Source organism: Podarcis melisellensis, assembly GCF_964234715.1.
Source record: "Podarcis melisellensis genome assembly, chromosome: 16".
In the NCBI taxonomy this organism is placed as follows: Eukaryota; Metazoa; Chordata; class Lepidosauria; order Squamata; family Lacertidae; genus Podarcis; species Podarcis melisellensis.
In genome coordinates, this window is record NC_138533.1 from 41130122 (window position 1) to 41144646 (window position 14525).

Consider the following 14525-nt stretch of genomic DNA (forward strand, 5'->3'; position numbering starts at 1 on the left):
AAGAGGCCTTACATGTGAGCAAACTCCAATACAGACTCTAACTGAATTTATTTATTTGCTTATTTGAGGTATTTTTCTTTTTTCTCTTGAAGCAATACCCTGTGTGCATTGTGGCAGTATTTATTCTATTATTTTATTTATTACATTTACCAGTATATACCAGAGGGTACCCGCTTCCAGGGTTCTGCTCCCTGGTACCCTCCTGGCCTTTGTGACTCTACCCCCCCCCCCCCGGAGCCTGAAGCAGGAGGGAGAGAACTGGGGGCTGAGGTCACCTCCCTTCCTCTAATGGGAATTAATCTGAGTTCAGTCTTAATTGTGAGGATTTTCTGTTAACTAAGCAAGAAATCTTATAACAACACAATAAGGTGCCATTTCACAGCCTCCAAATGGAGCAATAAGCTGGAGCCTCATTTACATGCCATTTCGCCACCACCGCAATTGCTGACGCAGCGCCTTTTAATGTATTCACATTGGCAGGCGCATTTGCGTCAAGATGCAATTATGAGTTAGGCGCTCCCTCCCCCCAAGCTCTAGGAAGAAGGGAGGCTCAAACTGGGCTTGGGGGTACCTTCCTGGCCCATCACACACACGTGTGTGTGTGTGTGTGTGTGTGTGTGTGTGTGTAGGAGGGGGGTCCAATTAAGGAGGCAAGAAATTCAAGTTTTCCCTGGGAGGGGGATGGACAGAAGCCCATCCAGCCAAAGCAGCTGAAGGTGTCCAGAAGATGGAGTGTCCTAACATCTTCCTTCAGTGAAGAGCTGAGGGGAGTGGGGTTCAATTCAGCTGGAGAACAGCATCACAGAAGGACATAAAATCCTGAGTAATGGTGCCCCAAAATCCAACATCATCCATTGATTGGAAAGGTGGCAGGTTTTGGATAAACCAAAGATATTTCTTCTCACCATGCATGATCAGCTGGTGGAACTGATGGCCACAGGATATGTAAGGTTTAAAAGGATAAATGCATGGAGGAAGAAGACAGGTCCGTCCATGGGCGTGAGTGCAAGAGAGAAAGTTGGAAGACATCAGGTGCCTCTGATGTCCAGAAGTGGGGAGCAGAGAGTGCCATTGTGGCCAGACTCCTCTGCCTCTGCTTCATCTGCTGTCCAAAGCCTGCATGACGAAGGAGACAGAGCCCAGTGAGCCCCAGCCTGACTCCCGGCTACCCATGAAAAGCACTCGCCCTCCTCCTGGGCTGCTTTGCACTAAAGGGGTGGGTGGATTTCATGCCCCATCCCCAGATGTTATTGGCTCTGGAGGGACGAGGGAGGGGCCTTGGCTGTTGCCCCCGAAACCTAGGAGCCTGAGGTGCCTGCAGCAGGTGCAGGGGAAGGCATGCTGCCAGGCCCCCTGAGGTGGGAAGCTACCTGCAGACCTTTTCAGAGCACAGAAGGCCCCAGTGGGGTCAGAGGCAGGATCTCACCCTCTCTCCCTGCAGCAGAAGCACAGTCCCACATGGCAGTCCTGGGCAGGGATGCAGAGCAGGACCCAAGGAGCCTCTTTGGCAGAGGAGGCACCTCTCTCTGCCCAAAGCTCCGAGACCTCCATCAAGGTGGGGCACTGCGGAGGCATCCTCCGCACCCTTTCTGTGGGCTCCCTTTTTGCCCCCCCTCCACCACTAGGAAAGGTCAGTGAGAGCCTGGAAAGGAAAGCTTTGCCATCTGAACCCAGGAAGAGCTGGCGGAGGGGAGCTGCAGGAAGGTGGTCAGGGGAGCGGCAGGACTGGGAGAGGCTGATAAGGGGAGCTTCGGAGGGAGAAGAAGGGTGCCTTGTCTATCAGCCCATTAAAGGCTATTCTTGCAAGTTCTTCTCCCCCCCCCCCCTTCATTAATACGCAGGGTGAATAGAACATTGAATAAAGATCAGTACTTAGTGCACAATTGTCAGATTGAAAGGTAACTGTCAACAGAAGGAAAGAGGTTACAAAAGGGCCCATTGCAGTGCTTAGCAAATGGGTTTCAGGCTGTCATCTCAATGGGCCCCTGTTTCGCAGAGATTGTGCTTCCCTGAATAGCATTTTATTACCGGCCTTTCTTTTTCTCTCTCTCCTCTCCATCAACCCCCCCTCCAAACCACGTTGTGTCTTTGCAGGCGCTATTCACATAAGATGGGGTGATCCTTTTCATTTGCCAGAGGGACCCTGCTTTAGAAACCGTGGTTTGTCCTAGAGAAGAAAAAGCCCCCCTGGCAGTCAGAGGCCGAAAGGGGGCAGACCCAGCCCCTCTGCTGGGACCACAGAGGAGGAAGGGAGCCCCACAGAAGAGCCTCACATTGGGGCAGGAATACTCAGCAGCATAGACCCCCCCCCCCGCTAAAAAAAATCTAGGATGGTGGAGTCTGTTTCTTTCTTTTGGGAGTGCATCTTTCAGGACAGGGTTTTCGGCACACCCCAAATGCTCTGAATTCTCTCGGGGTCCATTTTTAAGTCTCCCAGGCCTCAATAGTGCTGTGGGTGAAATGGGATTGTAAAAAAGAGCCCAGCATGATATAATTAAACATGGGGGAGGGGCAGTCCTGCCCAACTAAATAAGGCCTATTCCATCTCACTGTCAATAGAAGCCTTCCGAGGGGGCTCCTCTCCCTCCACGGGACTGAAGCCCTTTTGCATATGGTCCCTCTCCTATTTTGTAGCCGGCTGCTTCTTTTTTGAGCATGTGGGGCGGTGGGGGGGGGCCGTGGTGGAATCAGTGGAGTTATGTCTGGAGCTCCTCTCTGTGGAAAGAGCATGTTAAAAGCCTCCGAGAGGTGTGTTTGGGGTAAGTGTGGAGGTCCTGGGGGAAGGTCTGAGAGAGATGCTGGCACTCCTCAGGCGTTGAGCTGATCGGTTTCCTGCCGGGGAAGAGAGAAAATATATATTCATCACGACTAGCATAAAGTGTTGTTACGAATTTTAAAACCTGACCCTCATTCCCAGACTTGAGGTTTCAGAACATTTGCTGGATGTTGATGTGCATGTGAAATGTCATGGTGAAGGGGTCCATGTCCCAAAGCCGCCCCCCCCAAAGGCTTGAGCCTTGCAGGGGGAATGCCGGGATCTGCATCCTGCCCAGGATGGCCCCTCTGCACAGACTCTGCAGTCTATCAACCACACCAAGTCCAACGTATTGATATTTTCAAGGAGTCGAAAACTTTATTCATGGAAACTGGAGGGCACGAAAATTGAACAAGTACATAAATTTAAATATTTAGGAATTTATTTTCAATATAATTTAGGGTGGAAAGCGCACGTTGAATATATTCAAAACAAGACAAAGCCCTATCACACTCCCTCCTCCGTTTTTTCTACTCTGAGGGGGCCTTATTCATCCCTGCGGCCTTGAAAGTGTATAGCATCAAAGTGATGGCCACAATGGCCTATGCTGCACCTTTATGGGCTGCCTTTGCAAACCTCTCACCTTTAGAGACACTTCAAAGCCAATTCTTATGCCGACTCCTAAAACTACCAACATGCGTAAGTAATGCGGCTATCCGCTTAGAAATGAAGATCCCCTCAGTGGAGTTAGTTATATGGAGGAGAGTTTTGATTTATTGGATATCTCTATGGCATAAACTCCCAAACCACTATCTCATTCAATGCATGTGGCGTGATGACTTTACAAATTCGTGGTCAGGAAAAATCCATGCCAAATTGCTGTCCTATGAGCTCTCGCCCACTGAACTGCTCAAGCTGGATCTAAATGTGGCAAAAAGGTGTATAAATCAAAGGCTGGATGACGCGGAGCTATACCAAAATTTCATAGCTGGCGGTGGAGCCTGTTCGCCGTTAAATTTCGGCATAACCCTATCTACTGCGCTCCGTCCTACTTAACATCGCTTATGGCCGCGTCTCACCGATATGCCTTCATTAGAGCTAGGTTCAATGTGTTTCCAACAAACGTGCTGACACATAGATTCACTAAGGGCCAAGTCCCTTCAATGTGTGCGTGTGAAATGAAAACATCTGAATCTCTACATCATGTTATGTTTATCTGCCCTTTGTACAGTTCAGCCTGTGCTAGTATACTAAACTCCATAATCCAGCCTATGGCTGACAAACCAGCAGACCTACAGCTCGCCTGGGTTCTTCAAGATGTGGATCCTTATATTACCCTACAGGTTGCTAAATTCCTAACAGCCGTCCTCTGGTACAAGAGACAGAACGGAATGTTAGCTGATTACTGATAGTTATAAGAATTTTCTATAATGACATCAGATATTGATTTTAATGTAGTGCCTAAAATTTTTAATTCTTAATCTTAATCTTTTCTTATGAATGGCTAATATCTGCCCTTGTGAGTTGTGAATTGTGTTATATTATTTGTGGTTTGTACGAGTCCGCTGTTTTTTGTGTGTGTGTGTGTGTGTTTCATGATGGGCGTAAAGCCGAATAAACATTTTGATTTGATTTGATCTGGGGTCCCCCACCCCCTCGCCCCTGCTTTCTCTTCCTTCCTTCCCACAACGCTCCGACCATGTGGCTCAGAGGTGCCACTGCTTCCAGAGGGTCTGGTTGGCATCTCTCCCTTTGGAGAGGGCTGCTGAATTGGGAGCACATGATGTGCTCATCCCAAAGTCAGGGGGGGTGTCCTGCCAGGCTGGCATTCTTCTTACCCACCAACACAGAATTCCAGCTAAAGCCCAGGGGGCTCCAGAGAAACTGGCACACTCTAATTATAGGCTGAGTATTATTTTGGGATTGTCACTCGCTCCTTCTGCAGCTGTTGCTGGGGAGAGAGGAAAGGAAGGAAGGGGAATGGCACAGCTTTGACCCTCCTTTCTGGGGAGTAGGAACCCACACAAGCCAACCTTGATAAAACCACAGAAAGGGGGGATCACTCTGCCCTATTCCTGGGGGCCTGGAAGTTGTCGAGAGAGTTGTAAAGTTGAGAGACAGGGTGCTTCCGCCTTCAGCAGCCGCTGCCCCACCCTTCCTTCTGCTTCGGATGACAAGATGCATGTCTTGATTTCCCGATACAGTTGCAGGAGTCCCTACCTCCCCGAGACACCCTCCCAACAGCAGAAGCCATCCAGACGGGCAGTTCGCTGAAGTAAAGTTCCAAGCAGTCCCACCCCCTTGAGCTGGGGGAGGCGAGCAGAGCTCCTTACCTAGAGCTGCCATACGCCTGGATTTCCCAAGACATTACTGGGATTGTAAAGGCGGAATGGACGTCTGGGGCAGAAATTGAAAAATTGCTGCACTTGCTGGAATTCAGAGCCTGAATTGCTCCTCCATGGAAAATCTGGGCATTTGACCTTGTTGCTCCAATGGCAGGGAGAGTCCTTGCTGATGGCCCCTCAGAGGACTGGAGAAAGAGAGAGAGAGTCTCAATGGGTGAGGGGGGGCTGTGAAACCAGGCAGGAGCAGGAGAGGAGGGCAGCCTCAGCTTTCGGTAGTGGTTGTAGTGGGAACTTCTGGGCTTCCTCCCAGGAGAGAACATAGGTGTCCCAGGAAAAGGATTTGTCTGAATGGCTCCCTGGAAACACTCAGGAATTTGCTTGCCAAGCCCCCACCCCCACCCCACTTGTAAGGAGAGGGGAGCTGCTGGGCCTGTCACAAAGGATGCAGAGAAGCCACTACTGGAAGTCACGTTACTGTTCCCCGTTTCTTCCTGAGAAAGAGTTCTGTGTAATCCAGAATAGAAGCTTTCTGCCATGCTTAGTTTCCAAGACCAGGTGGTGTTGTCCTACCCAGGGGCATTGATTCCTAGGGGCCAAACACTTTTGGGCCCTCTTAATATTCATACACACACCCCGCCAATGTTAAAAAAAAAACTCGTGTCAGGTTGGTGGAGCCTGGAATGCAGCAGCAGCAGCAGCGTGCATCCTCCTCCTCCTCCTCCTCTTGCTAGAGCAGGAAACAGGCCCCAGCTGGTGGCAGCGTCCAGAGGAGGAGGAAGAGGAGCTGCATGGTGCCACACCCAGATGTCACCACAGGCAGGACATCATACGCACAACACCAGCCCCCCAATCACACCCCCAAGTCAGCGCCTCTACTCCTACCTGCAGGCCCCTCTGTGGGGCACTCAGGCAAGGAAAGGGAGACAGAAGGATGTCATCTGGGTTTCTAGAGGTTGCCATGTTGACACAGGTGGCGGTCTGAGGTCTGGCAAGCAGTTCCCTCTTGTGCCACAGAAGATACCATAATTCTTCTCTTTGGGGACTTCTGGGTCAGCGCCAACGATTAATGGCGGATTCCCTCTGAGTCTCGGAGGGACCATCTCTCTCTCTCGCACACCCCAGCCCACAGACAACTCTCTAGTGGCAGGGGGCTCCATAGTCTTGCTAATCACAGCACTGATTCAGCCACACAGAAGCAGCATTTTGTGCAACTTTTCCTGAACTGTGTTGTGTCATTATGCAGGCAGGGGAGCAGCAACATGTACAAAAAAAACAAAGCCCTTTGCGCTGAATGCAGAGGAGGACCCTCCTCACCAATTTAAATGCTTTGGGTGAATCCTGTTAAGGACTTTCCCATGCCTTCCCCTCCCCCCAACTTAGGGCCCGATGTCTGTCTTTCCTGGTGCAAGGGCGCTTGTCTCCTGATCATGTGCATTTCAAAAAGGGCAGCAACAGCTAAAAATACACACCTGCCATGTGCACAGATCAAGAATTGTGGACCACGTGCAAAAAAGAAATCGGCCTTGAGGGAATTCACCTTGTAAAAGCTCCCCGTCTCTCACACCCACTGCTGCCTTAGGCCTCCTACCTCCAAGTCAGGACTCAGCACCACAGCCTTGGGAATTGCCAGAAACCTCCAGGGGGCATGATCCAAAGTCTCGCCAGTGTGCATGAAGATGGGACTGGGACTGGATCCCGCCAGATCATGCAGCAGCAGCTCAGTCCACAATCCTGTTCTTTAAGAAGCTCTGGGGAAGCAACCAGGGTGATCCATTTGCCCCCAGATTCCACCACACAAGGTGGGGCTGGAGCTGAATCATGGAAAGCAGCCCAGATGGGGGTGGGGGCACAAAGCAAAATTTATTTCTGTCAAGCAGTGGTCTATTTCCCTGATAGCATTTCCTTGTATACAGATAACTCCTTATCTTAAATGACCATGTCTCTTTCAATTTGTACTTAACAGTCAGACCCATTTTCCTTATATGATTCTATCACAGTGGGATGAAAAATACATTACTATAATCCCCCAGGATCTTCATATATCAATAACAAATGGTCTGGAATTGACCCAATATAAAAAGCAACCTTTCAAGTGGGGGCTGGGGGGAGCCAGCAATAGGAATCCTGGCCGCTGTTGCCAAGGGGGTCCCCGCCCAGCCCTCCCCAAATGGCAAGTCCACAGGGGCGGTGCTGCAGCCACAAGACACATGCGGTGACAGGTCAGGGCTGCCTCCCAGGTGTGGCCAGACAGGACCCCCCCTCCAGGGTTTCCCCCAAAAATCATTCAGCGCCTTTGGACTGGGCTGTAGGACTGTCAATAGAAACATGCAACTTCTGTCCTGCCTGTGCCTCTGCCTTTCCTCATGACCCAACTTGTTTCTTTCCTGTTGTTCCCTTTCTTCTTAGTTTGCACCTTTGAAAAGTGATCTTCCTCCTGCCCCGGCTTCCTTTCCTCAGATTCAGTCCAGCCCTGGTGTAAAGCAGCTTAGGACTGAGGCCTGGAGGAGAACGGCTGCTCCTGACCCAGACCTCTCCTCCTTGCATGGAGGGGATTTTCATTTGGGTGCAATTCCAGTCAAAGGGTGTGGTGTGCACCCCCCACCCTGTCCCCATCTGTGGAAACTGCCCTGCAGGCATTGGAAACATGGGAATTCTTAAAACAAATCGCCTAAATAGCTCCTGACTCTGCCAGGTGTGGAAAAGTGGACAAAAGGGAGTATGAAAAGTGAATTGTTTTAGAAAAACATGCATAGCCACTGAGTGGGCCCAGGAGGAGGAGGGGAGGGCAAGGCTCAGGACTAGGCGGGGAGGAAATGCAATTCGGAACACTTTTAAAGCTGAACCTATCAATGTGGACTTTCTGAAACAAAATGTGAACTGAAATGGAAATTCATATTTGACCAAATCTTGCAATGTGGTTTTCCCACCAAACTATGCTTACAGAAATGCATATATTGCGAAGTATGCATAAAAACCAAGATATTAGTGGGGGACGGGAACAAAAAGGGAGGGGATTGCTTTGAAGAAATGTGTAGATTAATCAGAACTGCATACAAAAATGTGTTTACTCAGAGAAATTTGCACTAAAAGGCTGGTGAATTTTCATGATGATTTTTTTTTAATTGTAAATTACTGCCAAATGTAGAGAACTGAATTTAAGAGAGGAAAAATGAGAAAATGGAAACTGACAGATCCTTCCATTCCTTCTCAGTAGGACACAAGGTGAGTGCAGGAAAAAAATTAACAGACAGTTGTCTTTGGGACTCTTATTTATGTAGTTATTTGTTTAAAACATGGGTAGGCAAACTAAGGCCCAGGGGCCAGATCTGGCCCAATCGCCTTCTCAATCTGGCTCGTGGATGGTCTGGGAATCAGTGTGTTTTTACATGAGTAGAATGTGTGTGTTTATTTAAAATGCATCTCTGGGTTATTTGTGGGGCATAGGAATTCGTCCCCCCCCCCATATAGTCTGGCCTCCCACAAGGTCTGAGGGACAGTGAACCGGCCTCCTGCTGAAAAAGTTTGCTGACCCCTGATTTAAAACATTCTCTGCCCCACCTTTCAACCAGGCAGCTAACAATAAAACAAAACCAGAAATGATCATTTTGAGGCATCTATTTCAACACAAAACACACACAAAAACCCATGTATTCATTTATTTAAAAGCTGGTCCCAGGATGGGCTTCAGCAATTGCATCCACAAAACCAGCGAAAACCTTCCAACCAAACCCAAAAGAATATAAATTCAACAAGCCAAGATGCCCCAACACTCAAAGGCCAGGGGGCTCAGGGACCCCTGTGGGGAGGGAGGGTGTTGCACAATTTAGGGGCTGCCACAGGGAAAAGGCTGCCATCCCACCCGCACAACTAGCAAGGGGGCATTGAAGTGGACACACTCAAACGGATACCCAAGTTTTGCTTGCAAAAAAGCAAGTCCCTCCAGGCCTTTTGACAAGCATATTGTGTAAGGTTATTTTTCCAGTTATGACTTTGTAGGCAGCAGTTTGATCATTTGTGCTCATTTTAGCATCTGCAACAGCTTCTTCATTGGATTCTTTTAATTGCCGAAAGCTCCCTTGAGGGCAGACAGAAGCGGAGCAGGGCAGGGGTGCCAAGATCTTAAAAGTGAGAAATAAAAACAGATGAGTTTGCAAAGATATGTGTAGCTTTGTCGTGAGTACCTAGCGCCTAGGCCCATTTCCCTGCTTAGAACAATGGTCACTGAGTCTGTGGCGCTTGCCGTGGCCTGAAACGCGGAGGGGGGCAGTGCCATGTCCTGCTCAGAGCCTCTTCTCAGAAATGCAGCAAAAGCGCACGGCTTGAGCTTTATCAGTCAGAGGAGGACCCTGGGGCGGGCAGGGGCGGAGCCAGGGGGAGCAGGAGGGTATCTGCTTCTCAAATCAAGTAAATCAAAAATGTTTAACTGAGGTTCTGCCCCCCCAACATTAAGCCTGCTCTCCTAATAGGGTTGCCATGTGTCTGGATTTTCCTGGACACATAAGGAACACTGCAGTTGGCAGCAGGGTATGAATGTCCGGGGAAATCCAGACATATGGCAGCCCACGTCAGCAGTGCCATTTTCCCATAAGAAATACCTCAAAAACTACTTTTTTGTGATTTCCCCCCAAAAGCTCAACAACATTTCTGTCTGGATTTTCACTGTTTGAAACATGGCAACCCTACACTAACACATGAGCCACATTTGAGCCAATGGGGGGGGGGGAGTTAGAGGTTTTACACCCAGAACCGTGTCTCATCCTGCAGGCAAAGAGGAGGCAGAGTCAGTCCAGCCACATCCAGCCCCCATGCCTGGGGTTCCTCACCTCTTACAGGAAGCCTGTTTAAACCCCAGAAAACACATTCAGGTATCTGAAGGGCTCTCACAAACAAGCTTGAGGGTAGGACCTGAATCAGTGGGTCCCCATGTCAAGAACGGAGATTCTGACTGATCATCAGGAAGAACTTATTGACAGTAAGGGCTGGTCAATAGTGGAATGATCTTCCTTGGAAGGTGCTGGACTCTCCTTCCTTCGAGGTTTTGAAGCAGAGGTTGGATGACAACCAGTCAGGGATTCTCTAGCCACGATTCCTGCACGGCAGAGGGGTGGAATAGACGACCCTCTTCAATTCTATGAGCCCCCTTTGGTATCTCCAAGCCTCCTTTTCCCCCTTTGGGGCTCTCCTTGCTCTGTTCATCTAGGTTCTCTCTCACAAGCACCTCGTGAGAAGAAAGGGAAATGGCTTTGAGACTTCTCTCTCTCTCTTTGCAAAACTAGGGACTCCACATTTTCTTTTGTCTTTGGGTACAATTGTTTGTGCCACACGAGAAGGGCCGAGAGCAGGGGTCGACAATTTTTTTTAGCAGCAGGCTGGTCCACTATCCCTCAGACCTTGTGGCGGGCCGGAGAAGTGGCATGGGGGGGAGCTGGGAAAAGAGGCGGGGGGGGCAAGAGCGAGCTTGTCTGCTCCACTCTCTGGCCCACAGGAGCACCAGGGTGGTGGCGTCAGCGGGAAGATGAGTGGCACGAAAGGGCTGGCTCCGGAGAGGGGCTGCTTAAAATGGCGCTCAGCCAGCTCAGCCCAGCCCCCTTCCTCCTCTAGGCAGGGCAGGGAGAAGCCTGGAGGAGGGAGGGAGGAGGTGCCACTGAGGTGTGTGGGAGGGAGGGGGGGAATGGAATGGTGCATCAAAAAATGGTGCAGCCTGAATGAACAGAATCCCCACGCCCATCCATGGACAGTCCGCAGGCTGGATCCTGAAGGCAATTGGGCCTGATCCGGCCCTTAGATTGCTGACCCCTGGCCAAGAGTGACCACTTTGTCCTTGGAAATCCAGAGCAGGGGGCCCTTGAACCCCTGGCGTTCTTCCTCCTCTCCCGCAAGCCTTGAGAGCAAAAGCTGCCTCCCCACTTGGCTTGCACTGCTGGCTGAAAGGGTTAAAAAGCATTAGCCTAAAAGAGCTTTCAACAAGTATGAGGGGGGGGGGCGAGGATGGTTGTAAATTCCACCTGGGGAATTTCACCATGAATACACTTCACCTTTTGCAGAGTCTCCCGCCCTGCCTCAGAGGATAACTGACCTTTGGAGAAAAATAATGAAAAGAAGAAATTCCTTGGAGAAAATCTTGTGGCCGGGCCGCGGTAATGAGATCTGCTCCCTTTATGTTTCCATGGCAACAACAGTCATTTTATAATATGAAATACATGAATGGGAAGAAAGAGGCCTCCTCCTCTTGCCGGAGTGAGCCGGGTGACAGGGCCGCATCCAGCTGCCCCAAAGGGCAAAAACCAGTCTGGGGTGGGAGGGGGGAGCCCTGCCCCTTTTGTCCTCTCCAGTCGCAGGATTCTGGTGGGAGGGGGCAGTGATGAGAATGCGGAGCCCTCCCCGTTCCTCCCAGGTCTTCCTTCTCAGGCCAGAGGTCAGCCTCACAGTGCGGAAGGAATTTGGAGTGGACTTTGGATTTTGACCCCAAATCTGATCCTTGTAGTTGTTCTGCTTGTTTTCAGGCAAAGACCTCCTCCCCTCCCTTGGATGGGTAGGTGCCTGTCCATGAGCAAGGCTCCAGTTGTGCCCCTTGGTTACCCGCTAGGGTCACGATCCTGTGATTCTACTGCTTGGTGCTAAATTGGGCTTAGCATAATTCAGTCTCGGGGGGGGGGGGCGGGAGGTGTTGGTTACTTGGAAAGGCTCTGCATGAATCATGCAGCAAACCAGCCTTAATGGGGGTGTTGCTTTTCAAGAAGCAAAGTGGCAAATAAGAAGGGGGGGGGTGTTTTCAAAGCAACAACATGTTGCCCTTTGGCTGGTGGGAAATGAGGCAACCTGCCAGAGAGAGAGAGAAATGAGTGGAGACTTCTGGCTTCCCCATGCTCAGAGAGGAAAGCCTGCCATTTTTATTGTACTCACCCCAAGACTTTCTTGAAGAGACCCCAACCTTTGGCTTCTTTCTTCTGAAAAGCACAAACTGGTCAAGATAGGCAGCTCTCCCCCCCTCCTCCAAGACCCAGACCTGAAGAAGATATCTGTGTCACCCCAAGGTTGACCCCCGGAATTTCCAAAAGTAAGAGAGAGGGGGGCTCTTGCTAGCTCTTCATGCATTTCAGGAGACATGGCAACGTTCCAGGAAGGCAGGCGTGGAGGAGACTCTTTGCCGCCCTCACCCTGTCGCAAAGCCTGCTATGTGGCCCCAACTCCAGTGGCTTTTGGATGCAGATGCTGGGAGCTTTGCAGGGCAGCTGGGTGCTTAACCTCTGGAGGGTTGTGCTGCCAAGATGGAGCAGCAGCAACAGCAGGGAACACCATCCTGACCGGTGCTGAGCAGACTTGCCCAGAAAAGAATTGCAGCCCTCGGAAGAGGCGGAGAGGAGGACCAAAATGGGCAGGGTTTGATCACTGTGGGGGGGGGAGGGACTGAGGGCAGCCTCTCCCCAGTTGCCTCATCAATTAACTTTGGGTCAAATTAGAAGGGCTGGAGAAATGAGCTGTAAAGAGAGGCTTTGGGAGTGCAGGGCTGTAATAAGAAGCAGTATTGATTACCACCACCGAGGCTTTATAAATCATTCATGGTCTCTATCAATCTCCCCAGCTGAGTTCCCCAAAGCTGTTTGCTGCGGAGGAGGAATTAAAATTAAAACGTTGAGCCCAGCAATCGCAGGCAAGGTTCTGATGACCCGTCTCTGGCTCCAGGCATCATCCTAGCACAGCATCAAGCTATACCTGGCCCAAGCATATCCGGATCTCGCAGGGGTCTAAGGAAGGGATCCTGGCCAGGCCTTTCAGGGCCCCCTGGCAAATGTGTGTGAAGGCACTGGTGAGACTGACAAGCAAGGGCAGCTGTGTCTGGGGTGGGCAGGTGGGCAAGGAGGAATCCTGTGGGGTTTGGTAGAGCCCAGCCAAGGTGTGTGCCTCTTGCCTCTTTCTCAGCCGCCCCCCAGCTGGAGGGCACCATGAGAAGGATGCAACAGCCCGTGGCGCCCTCCCTGCAAGTAGTGCCACTTGCAAAAGCAGCACTGGGTTTGCAGGGGCCAGGACACACCCCTCTTGATGCCCTCCAGCTGGAGGGCGCTGAGAAGGATGCAAGAACTCATGACGGGTTAGGGCGCCATGATGCTCCCCCCACCCAAATACTGTGCCCAAGGCAATGCCTGTGGGTGGGTGAGTAGGTGCAAAAATGGAGTTCTGTTTATCCTGAAAATAAAATACCAATTGAAGGAAACGGTGAAGCTGGCATACAAAGCCCTTCCTATAATTTTGAAAGAAAATGTCACCAATCCAATTTAAATACTGTCATTGCATTGCTTCAGCAGCCAGCCATTTTGTAGGAAACACATGGAGTATTGATTCCTTTATTGTAAATGGAGTCTTACACTGTTTACTCAGAAGTAAGTCCCACTGTATTCAATGGAGCTTAAAGGGTAAAGGGACCCCTGACCATTAGGTCCAGTCGCAGACAACTCTGGGGTTGTGGCGCTCATCTCACTTTATTGGCCGAGGGAGCCGGCGTACAGCTTCCAGGTCATGTGGCCAGCATGACTAAGCCGCTTCTGGCAAACCAGAGCAGTGCACGGAAATGCTGCTTACCTTCCCGCCAGAGCGGTACCTATTTATCTACTCGCACTTTCATGTGCTTTCGAACTGCTAGGTTGGCAGGAGCCGGGACCGAGCAACGTGAGCTCATCCAGTTGCGGGGATTCGAACCGCCAACCTTCTGATCGGCAAGCCTGAGGGTGAAGCCTGTGCAGCCTTACACTGCAAACCTAAGCATTTTTATTATATATTATTATATCCTGCCTTTTCCCCTGACATGGACTCAAGGAAGCTTACAGCTAAAATTTATTTCGTTCCATTTATCTGTTGAAAGTGTTTCACATTATCCCTTCCCTCAAACACTTTTTCTTCACAACAATCCTGTGAGGTAGGTTCGGCTGAGAGGTTGCACTTGGCTCAAGATGACCAATGTCGATGTGCAGATGACGCCTATGTGGGGGGAGATCAAACACGGGAGAAGCGTCCTGATATAGAATAGGGTGCCTCTATTTTCCTCTGAGAAATGCGGGAGGGTATGAGAATGTGGGGTGCCCAGAGGGTGCCAAGTCTTCTTTCTGACCTGGTCTGTGGGTCTGTGCCTTCTGGTGCCCCTCTTCTGGCTCTCTGCTCATGCCTGGCATCCAGGCCTCTGCTTTGTTCTTGCCAGCCCCATCTCCTACTTCAGACACTTCAGGCAAGAGGAGATAATGGCTTAATTGCTGTCAATTAGCCCTGCTGCAAATGGCATCTGCCAGAATTCCGCACATGCCCCCAGCCCCCACCAGAGGCAGTCCCCAAGCTGACATCCTTCCAGGTTAGTTCAGAAATCAACAAGATTTAAATCTCCAGTTCCCGGGATGGGGGCAGCAGCCGGAATATTGCCAACTAATTTGTATAGAACT

At 50.5% G+C, this 14525-nt stretch overlaps 1 long non-coding RNA gene across 1 annotated transcript; it reads right to left on the minus strand.

The window, feature by feature from the left end:
- Positions 1-1615: 1615 nt before the first annotated feature.
- On the minus strand, positions 1616-13688 carry LOC309359376. Its single transcript, XR_014163825.1, has 3 exons — positions 12004-13688; positions 5089-5285; positions 1616-2832 (listed from the first exon to the last, which is right to left on the minus strand). It is a non-coding gene; the product is annotated as an uncharacterized lncRNA (long non-coding RNA).
- Positions 13689-14525: the final 837 nt, after the last annotated feature.